Source organism: Chlorocebus sabaeus, chromosome 6 (assembly GCF_047675955.1).
Source record: "Chlorocebus sabaeus isolate Y175 chromosome 6, mChlSab1.0.hap1, whole genome shotgun sequence".
NCBI lineage: Eukaryota > Metazoa > Chordata > Mammalia > Primates > Cercopithecidae > Chlorocebus > Chlorocebus sabaeus.
In genome coordinates, this window is record NC_132909.1 from 27,270,230 (window position 1) to 27,279,429 (window position 9,200).

Consider the following 9,200-nt stretch of genomic DNA (forward strand, 5'->3'; position numbering starts at 1 on the left):
ATCTCTTTGCTAAATTGTGCACCCTTCATCTGGTCCTTGGAGGTTTGTCCATGGAGGTCACCTCCAAGGAGGCTTTGGTCCTGCCCACAAGCTCCATCAAGTTTGGCATTCTGAACTTGTGGGTGTGGAGGGGCCACTCTGTGGGTCCTGCTTCATCCTGGGTTTCCCTCTGACCTGGAGCCTGTGTGCATGGACACACCACCCAGCCAGTGTAACTCAGGCTGGCCCAGGCAATCAGGCCCTGTCTCCTCTCCCTTTCCTTCTACAGCCATTGGTGGATCCCACAAAACCTACTGGGGCTGTGCTGCCTCTTTGCACTTGGCCTGGAAACAGAGCCCTCACCCTTCTGGTTTCCCTTCCTTCACTCCTCCCAGCTTTAACTCAGACTGTTTTCCAATCTGGCAGCACACACTCCTGGGCCCTTCGTCGTCTCTCTCTCTCCTGAATCTGTCCTTTGAGACTTGCCCCTGCTGTAGGGGTTAGGCTTCTGGAAAGTTACAGTCAGAAAAGATTCCTTTCTTTGCCTGCTTTCTGCTGCTATATTCTGCCCAGGGCCTACGAGATAGAAACAAAATGAACTGAGGGATAAATGAAAAGGAGGAAGAAAAGGGAAGATTGGTTAATATTTTAGAATATTATCCCACTACTCTTCTCAGCTATAATGCATTATCTCATTAAGTTTCATTTTTACTCCCATTTTATAGATTAGGAAACCGAGGGTTGGTGGGGCTAAGTGGCTTCCACAGGGTTATGATTAGTGTATTACAGGCCATTATTTACACCCAGGTGTGTCTGAACCCAGAGCTTATTTCACAAGGGCTGTAGCCTATCCATCCCTCCAGAAGAAAGCTAGCAGCTCAGGAGAGGAGGCAGCCAGCTGGGTCAGGAAGTAAGAAAATAAGGTAGCTCTGAAGCCCCCAATCTCCAGCAGGCATCGTACATGGTGTCTGCAGACAAAAACCACTCACCACTTAAGTTCAACACTTGAAGTTTGCAGAAACAAATTTCCTTAGTAACCTAGTCTTTGTGATTTGAGGAGCTCACATAAAGTACAACTGATTTTTAGTTTAATTTCCTTCTTGGAAAAGAATCAGTTATGTCTGTTGGTGTTGACACAGATGGGCATCCTTGTTTTGCTGCTGTGGTTCATTTTGACATCTGCTATTGTTTGCTGGCGTCACAGAGGGCCAGACTATGAGTAGCAAGCAATGAGTTTGCTCAGAGCTGGGAAACTGTTCACTTTTAGCTCTCTACTCCTGACAACCTTTTTCTGGTGTTCGGCCTTTTTCTGGTGTTCGGAGACTGTGTCCCCTTGCTTCATGTGTGCCAGCTATGGTGGGGCATGTATATCATGCTTTATTTTACTTATTCTTCATATCAAGCTTGTTATTTTACAGACAACTTTACCATGACCCTGAGGAACAGATATGTAAAGTGATTTGCCTAAGATTACATAGTGAGTAAGTAAAAAAGCCAGGATTTGATCCTGTTCTCTATGATTAGAGGCCAGGCCATTTTCTTAGTTTGGAACTTCACATTAAAAGTTAATAATAAAAGTAATTAAATATATAAGAACAATAGCAAAAAGGAAAGAAATGCAAGTATACTGTTCTAAGATTCTTATAAAGTATGTTAAGTGGCATGATATTATTTGAAAGTAAATTGATAAGTTAAAAAAGGTATGTTGTAAACTTTAGAAAACTAAAATACAAAATGGTAGTGGAAATAAAAGGTAGTTAAAAAAATAACTAATCCAAAAGAAGACAGAAAAAAAAGAACAAATGGGAAAATTGAAAAAAAAAACCCAGCAAGGTGATAAATTTAATCATATTAAAAATTACACTAAATGTAAATGGTTTAAATATTTTGATTTAAAAATGTCAGCTTGGATGTAAAAACAAGACTTATCTAAAAGAAATGCATTTTAAATATAGGGCCCAGAGAAGACAAAAGAAAAAGAACGCCGACGTGTTCTTCAACAGATAAGTGAATAAACAAACTGCAGTATAGCTATCCGATAGAATAACCCTACTCAGCAATAAAAAGAAATGGGCTATTGATTTACACAAAATGAACAAATCTTAAGTGTATTTTGCTAAATGAAAGAAGTCAGGCACAAAGTTTACTTATTTTCTGATTCTATTTATATAATATTATAGAAAAGACAAAATTATGGGTACAGAAAACGTATCAGGGATTGCCAGGAGTTAGGGAGTGGGGAGGGGTTGACTATAATGAGATACAGAAGAAAATGTTTAGAATGGATGAAACTATTCTGTATGATTCTTGGGTGGTAGATAGATGGCACTGTTTTTGTATATCAAAATCCACATAACTGTACACTACAAAAAACACTCTACAATATGTAATTTTCTTTAGGAAGTCAACCAGGATATCAAAAGATCCCAGGATGGAATGTAGACCTTGACAAATGAATTTAACTCTATTACAAATATGACATAATGTCACCACTGGGATGAAGAAAAAAGGTGCTGACCTGAATAAAAACAACAAAAACTATATATAAACACAGTACCTTAGGTAGTAAATTTGTTTCTCACAGGGATATAATTTAGCAATCATGAAACTACTGTACATATAAAAATTAGTAATTTATAAAAAAAGGAAGCCAAGTTTCTCACTGTTAGGGAAAGAAATTACAAATAAACAAGGTGTTGGGAAAAGGGAAAAATGTTTGAATAATTTCATACAATAAACATTGTATATATGTGTATATACATGTATATCTATTTATATATGCGTATTTAAATATAAAATTATAGGTATGTGTGTATATGTGTATATACACATACCTATAACTCTATAAGTTTGCATATAAATACTCTCTCCCCTGCAGGAAGTATAACTTAATTCCTTAATTCTGGGAACTTGGTGACTCACTTTCAATGAATACAGTATGAAAAAAACATAATAACTTTACAGTGAAGAGACCTGGCAGACTTAACAAAATGATCCAAGTTAACATCTGTAGTGTCATTTTTATCATTTGCGCCCCTAAAAGATGTGATGAGGACACTTCATGTTCTATAATCCCAGTATAAGAGAATATGTCAGACAAACCCAAATTGAGAAACAGCCTACAAAATACTTGGCTAGTACTTTTCAGATGCATAAAGGCAACGACAAACAACAAAAATACCGAGAAATCTTCATGAACCGGAGGAGACTAAGGAGACATAATAACTAAATACACATGTGGACTCTTGGATAGAATCCTGGAACATGAAAGGAAATTAGTAGCAAACCTGGGGAAATCCAAGTAAAGAGTGTGCTTTAGTTCATAATAATTCACCAATGTTAATTTCTTAATGTTGACAAAGGTACCACAGTTGTTTAAGATGTTAACATTAGGGAGAGATGAGTGACAGTTATGCAGGGAATCTCAGTACTATCTTTGCAGTCTTCTGTAAATCCAAAATTATTCAAAAAATTTTAAGTAAAAGGATGAAAAAATCTACACCATAAAAACACTAATCAAAACTAAGCTGGGGGTAGCTATATTAGTATCAGAGAAATATATTTCAAAGAAAAGAAAATTGCCAGTGATAATGAAGTACATTTCATAAGGATAAAGGGATCAATTTATCAAGAAGTTATAACACACCTAAATGCTAAATGCATATACACTTCATAAAGCTTTAAATTACATTAAAACAAAAACTGAAAGAACTGAAAAGAGAAATGGCAAAAGTAGCGATCATTTTTCGAGATTACAACATTCATCTCTCAGTAACTGAAAGAATATACAGACAAAAAGCAACAAAGATACAGAAGATTTGAATACCACAATCACAGTGGTGTGCTAGAACTAGCTTGCACTGGCTAGTGAAAGCAATTTGTATACTTCTCTTCCCAACTCCACATTTGGTGACAGCACATTGTTAGCTTAAAATCAGCCATGATAAGAATGCATGTACCACAGAAGGTATCAAATATTATATGTCAGGACTTTTTCTTTCCAGATATTTAGTTCAGCATTTACCAGAACACCACTGTCCATTAACCAAAACTGAGTGACATTTAGGGACATTTAGAGAAAATCCTAAAATAGTAGAATGCACATTTTTTCAAGTCTATATGGGGCATTCACTAAGGTAACTCATATTCTGGGTCATAAAACGTGTTTAAATAAATTTTTAAAAATTTAAGAAATAAGAAGTATATTCTCTGACCATAATGCAAATAACCTAGAAATCAATAACAGAAAGGTATCTGGGAAAACCACAAACATCTGAAAATTTAAAACATACTTCTAAAAATGCATGAGTGAATAAAGAAATCACAGGAAAAATAAAACAACATTATGACCTGGAAATAGTATGAACTGAATTTTAAAAAAATCAAAACGTGTGGGTTATAGATAAAGTGATAATTAAGGAAGTTTGCTTTATTTAAAGCTTACATTAGAAAAGAAGAAAAAATAAACTCAGTGATTGAATTTTTACTTGAAGAAATTAGAAAACAAAGAGCCACTGAAACCCAAAGTGAACAGAAAGAAAGAACATAATAAAGATTGGACATTAATAAAATAGAAAAGAGATAATTGAGTAAATCTATGAAAACAAAATTTGGTTCTTCAAAGTATCAATAAATGAAGAAATTTTTACAAAGACTAATTAATAGAAAAGAAGGGGAAAAAGGAACACAGCAATTACCAATATTAGGAGTTAAAAAACAAACATCACTACATATCCCACAGACACTGAAAGGATAATAAGGAGACATGAGAAATAACTTTGCATCAGCAAATTCAATAGCTTGTAAGAAATTGTCAAATTTCTTGAGAGATACAAATTATCAAAGCACACTTAAGGAGTAAATAACCAGAATAGCCTTTTATCTATTAAAGAAATTGAATTCATCATTTGAAAACTTTTGACAAAGAAAGTCTGAGGCCTAGTTTACTTGAATGATGAATTCTAATGTCTATTTATAGAATAAACAGTATCTGTTCTACACAAACACTCTAGAAATTACAGGAGAAGAAATATATCCTCAATCATTTTACATAGCCAGCCTTAATCTGATATGAAAATAACACAAAGACATTACTATAAAACAGAACTACACATTAACGCACCTTATAAATATTCATCCAAAAACCCCTAACAAATTTTAACAAATTAAATCCAGAAAAATACAAATAAAATAATATATCATGACTAAATGGGCTTATCCAAGGAACGGCAGACTAGTTTAACATTCAAAAGTTAATCAGTGCAATTTACCTTATTAATAAACTAAAAACCACAAACATTTATAATAAATTCTGCTGTAACACTTGTTTTGAAATGTGAATTTATTTCAATGCAATTCACACGTTAAGAACAATTTAAATTTTGTGTTTTCTCATGCGCAATTTTGCTATCAAGAAAAACTAGATGAATGCAAAAAACTTCACTGAGCTGAAATCAGCTATGTAGTAATATGTGGAAAACAGTGTACCATTTTTATTAGGTTCTCATCTTTTCTTTTCTTGTGTGTGTCACTGATAAAGTTTTTTAGTGTGGTGCCTGTCACCCCAATTTTTTCATAAGCATTGAGGTTTTTCTTGCAAGGTTTTAAATAGTATAGCAGGAACTAATTGCAATAGTAGATACTGAAAAAGCATTGGACAAAATTGAGCAGCAATTCATGAATAAAAACTGTTAGCAAACTAAGAATATAGGGAACTTCTTCAACTAGATTAAGAGTATCTGTGAAAAACCTACAGCTAAGTTCATATTTAATGATAAAAGATTAAATCTTCCCCTAAGATTGGGAAAAAGGCAAGGAAGCCTGCTTTCACCAGTTTGATTAAAATGTACAGTAGAGGTCCTGTATAGGACAATAAGTCTAGAAAAACAAATAAAAGACACACAGATTATGTGATAATCTATGGAGGAAATCCAAGAAATCTATAAAATAAGATAGAATTAATAAGCTGATTTAGCAACGTAGCAGAATATATGGTCTAGACATAAAAATATACAACATGGGAGAGTGGGGATCATTAATGGGTACAAAAATTAGTCAGAAACAATGAATAAGGCCTAGTATTTGATAGCACAACAGTGTGACTACAGTAAACAAAAATTTGATTGTACATTTAAAAATAACTAAAAGAATACAAGTGGGTTGTTTGTAACACAAAGGATAAATACTTGAGGGAATGGATACACCATTTTCTGTGATGTGATTATTACGAACTGCACACCTGTATCAAAATATCTCACGTACTCCATAAATAACCACACCTACTATGTATCCACAAAAATTAAAAATTAAAGAAGTATTAAAAATTAAAATGTATGACAAATTTTTATAAAGCAAACTTTTAAAATACCTTTTATAATAGTATCAAAAATATTAAACAGGAATAAAATAAGTGATGTGCAAGACATATTCTGAAAACTACAAATTATTACTGAGATAAAATAGAAAAGACTTACATACTTTGAGACATATAGCATGCTGAAATAACCATATATGCACATGGAAAATATAAACTTCATTTCTTAGCCCACATTATACATAAAACTTAACATTTCTAGAAGAAAATAGATAAAAAACATCCTGTGGTCTTGGCCTAGGTAAAAATTGCTTACATAAGACACAATAAAACACAAACCATAAAAGATTAAAACTAATAAATGACTTATCAAAATTGGAACTTTTAGTCTTTGAAAGAGATAGCTAAGAAAATGAAAAGACAAGCCACAAACTATGAGAATATATTTGCTAGAAATATTTGAAAAAGGAGATATACCCAGAATGTATAAGGAACTGGCACAACTCAAATATAAGAAGATAATCAATCTAAATGGGCAAAAGATTTGAACCAGCCTTGCACCAAAGAAAATACTATGGATGTCAATTAGGGACATGAACAACATCATTAGTTTCTAAGGAAATGCAAATACTACCACAATGAGACACTACTATACATACACAAGAATGGTAAAATTAGAAAGACTGACAATACCAAGTGTTGGTGAGGATGTGGAGCAATTGGAATGTTAAACATTACTGGCAGGAATACAGCCACTTTAAAAAATAGAAAATTTCCTATAATGTAAATATTTATTTATCATATGGGCCAAAAATCTCACTCCTAGATATTTGTCTAAGATAAGTGAGAACATGATAACACAAAAACTTATACCTAAATGTTCATAGCAGCTTTATTCAGAATGGCCTTAAGTTGGAAACTACTCACATGTCTACAACTGGAGCATTGACAAACCATTTTATGGTATATCCCTATAGTGGAATACTACTCTGCAATATAAAGAAAAACACACAGCAAATCAAACACACTGCAAAATCAAACTGATCAAACACACAACAAAATGCCTAACTCTCAAAAGCATCATGCCAAGTAAAAGAAGCCAGACATAAGAAAGAAGCCAGGAGATATTATATAATTCCACTTAGGGGAAATTCTAGAAAAAGAAAAACTATAGTGACTGAATGATCAATACTCACTAGAAGCTGTAGGAGATTGAAAGCAAAGGGCCAGGGACATGAAAAAACTTTCTGGGGTGATGCATTCTAAATCCTGATTATTGTGGTGGTTCTGAGGTAGGAGATAGGACTCGACTCCGAAGGTGGGGCTTGAACACTGGACCAAATTGAGAACCAGCTGAAACAGGGGAGGGGTGGAAGCAGTTTTCCTTGAGACGTGCCTACCATTGTGCCATGTCAGTTTGCCATTGCCATGGCAACACTCCATGGGCACATCCTGCCCCTTTCCAAGGCAATGACCCAGTGACCTGGAAGTTGCCACTCTTTTCCTAGAAATTTCTGCATAACCTGCCACTTAATTTGCATGTAATTAAAAGTGGGTATAAATGTGTCTGCAGAGGTGCCTCTGAGTTGCACCTCCAGGCACACGGTCTGTGGGGTGGCCCTGCTTTGCAAGGAGCACTCCCTCTGCTGCTGTGCACGGCCATTTCCATAGAAGCTGCTGTCTAACACCACTGGCTCCCCGTTGAATTCTTTCCTGGGCAAAACCAAGAAATTTCCCAGGCTAAGCCCCAGTTTTGGGGCTTTCCTACCCTGCCTCATTTCCACAACGGTACACATTTTCCAAAACTTAACAAACGATTGGTACACTTAAAACAGATTGCCTATATTTCATGTAAATTATACTTCAAGAAAAATAAGTTTTAAACATGGATGATGGGTGTTAGGGAAGCCTTGGGACAAGAAAGTGGACTTGGGCCAAGGACCTCCTGGAACATCTGTCTAAACAGATGTTTTCTGTGAAGGGTAATGAGGATCCTCTTTAAGGAAAGCTGTCTGGGCAGAGAGGTCGGGTCATACATGGCTTCAGGCAGTGAAATGAGTGCCGGGTTTTTCCAGACGAGCTGGGTTTAACCACAGCTCCTCTCTTACAAAAGACATGAGGGTTGCCAAACTCCTTGTCTTCCCTGAGCCTTGTGTTTTGTGTCCCAGCCTGTATCATGTGTATTGAGTTCACCCTGCTCTGCTCACAGACAGCTGTGCTCACCATATAAGTTGAGACAGGTTGAAAAAGCTCTACAAACTTCAGAATTCTGTGCACGCATGAAAGGAGACACAAGGAAGCTAGGGTCCAACGTGGCAGGATGAGTTTTAGGTTTTAAAATTGTGTGAGTGCACGCAGTTTTAAAATTGCTGTTTGCATTGGTCAAGAAGGGAAAAGAGAGGCTCCTTTCTTTCCACTGGGTATTTTGACCACTTATCTTGAGGCTTCAGTGGGTTTGTTTAGATTTAAAGATATGTTGTCTGGGACCCTCCAGATCAAAGAGAACAAAGCTCCTATGTATGGAGGCCCTTACGGGCCAAACTAGATAATGTCATTATCCTATAAACAGGTGATAACGGCAGAGCCAGGCTCATCTCAAACTAATCCAGTTCTAATCCCTTCAAGGGTCTGGAAAGATGTCAGAGAATAAAAGGCCACTGCCACTTAGCAAGCTGTATCTTGTGAGTGGATTTGTCACCCTTCAGGCCTGAGCATCTGTCTGGTTGTCTAGACATGACAGGCGTGGTGGGCTGTAGGGAGAGAGTGGGAGGCACTCCCTTTTCACATGACTGAGGCTGGAGCTGTCCTGTGCTCCCTCCCCCTCCTAGGTACCAGGATTCCAAGAAAGATAACTGCTGATGGCCCCTTAACCACAAAGACTACAGCAATAAAAACTACTCACAAATAC

The 9,200-nt window shown here is 35.9% G+C and overlaps 1 long non-coding RNA gene across 1 annotated transcript in view; it reads right to left on the minus strand.

The window, feature by feature from the left end:
* Positions 1-7,657, minus strand: part of LOC140711970 (uncharacterized) — a 34,905-nt gene extending 27,248 nt beyond the window's left edge. Inside the window, exon 1 of the long non-coding RNA XR_012093306.1 lies at positions 7,489-7,657. This is a non-coding gene — a long non-coding RNA (uncharacterized lncRNA). The remainder of the gene's footprint in view (positions 1-7,488) is intronic.
* Positions 7,658-9,200: the final 1,543 nt, after the last annotated feature.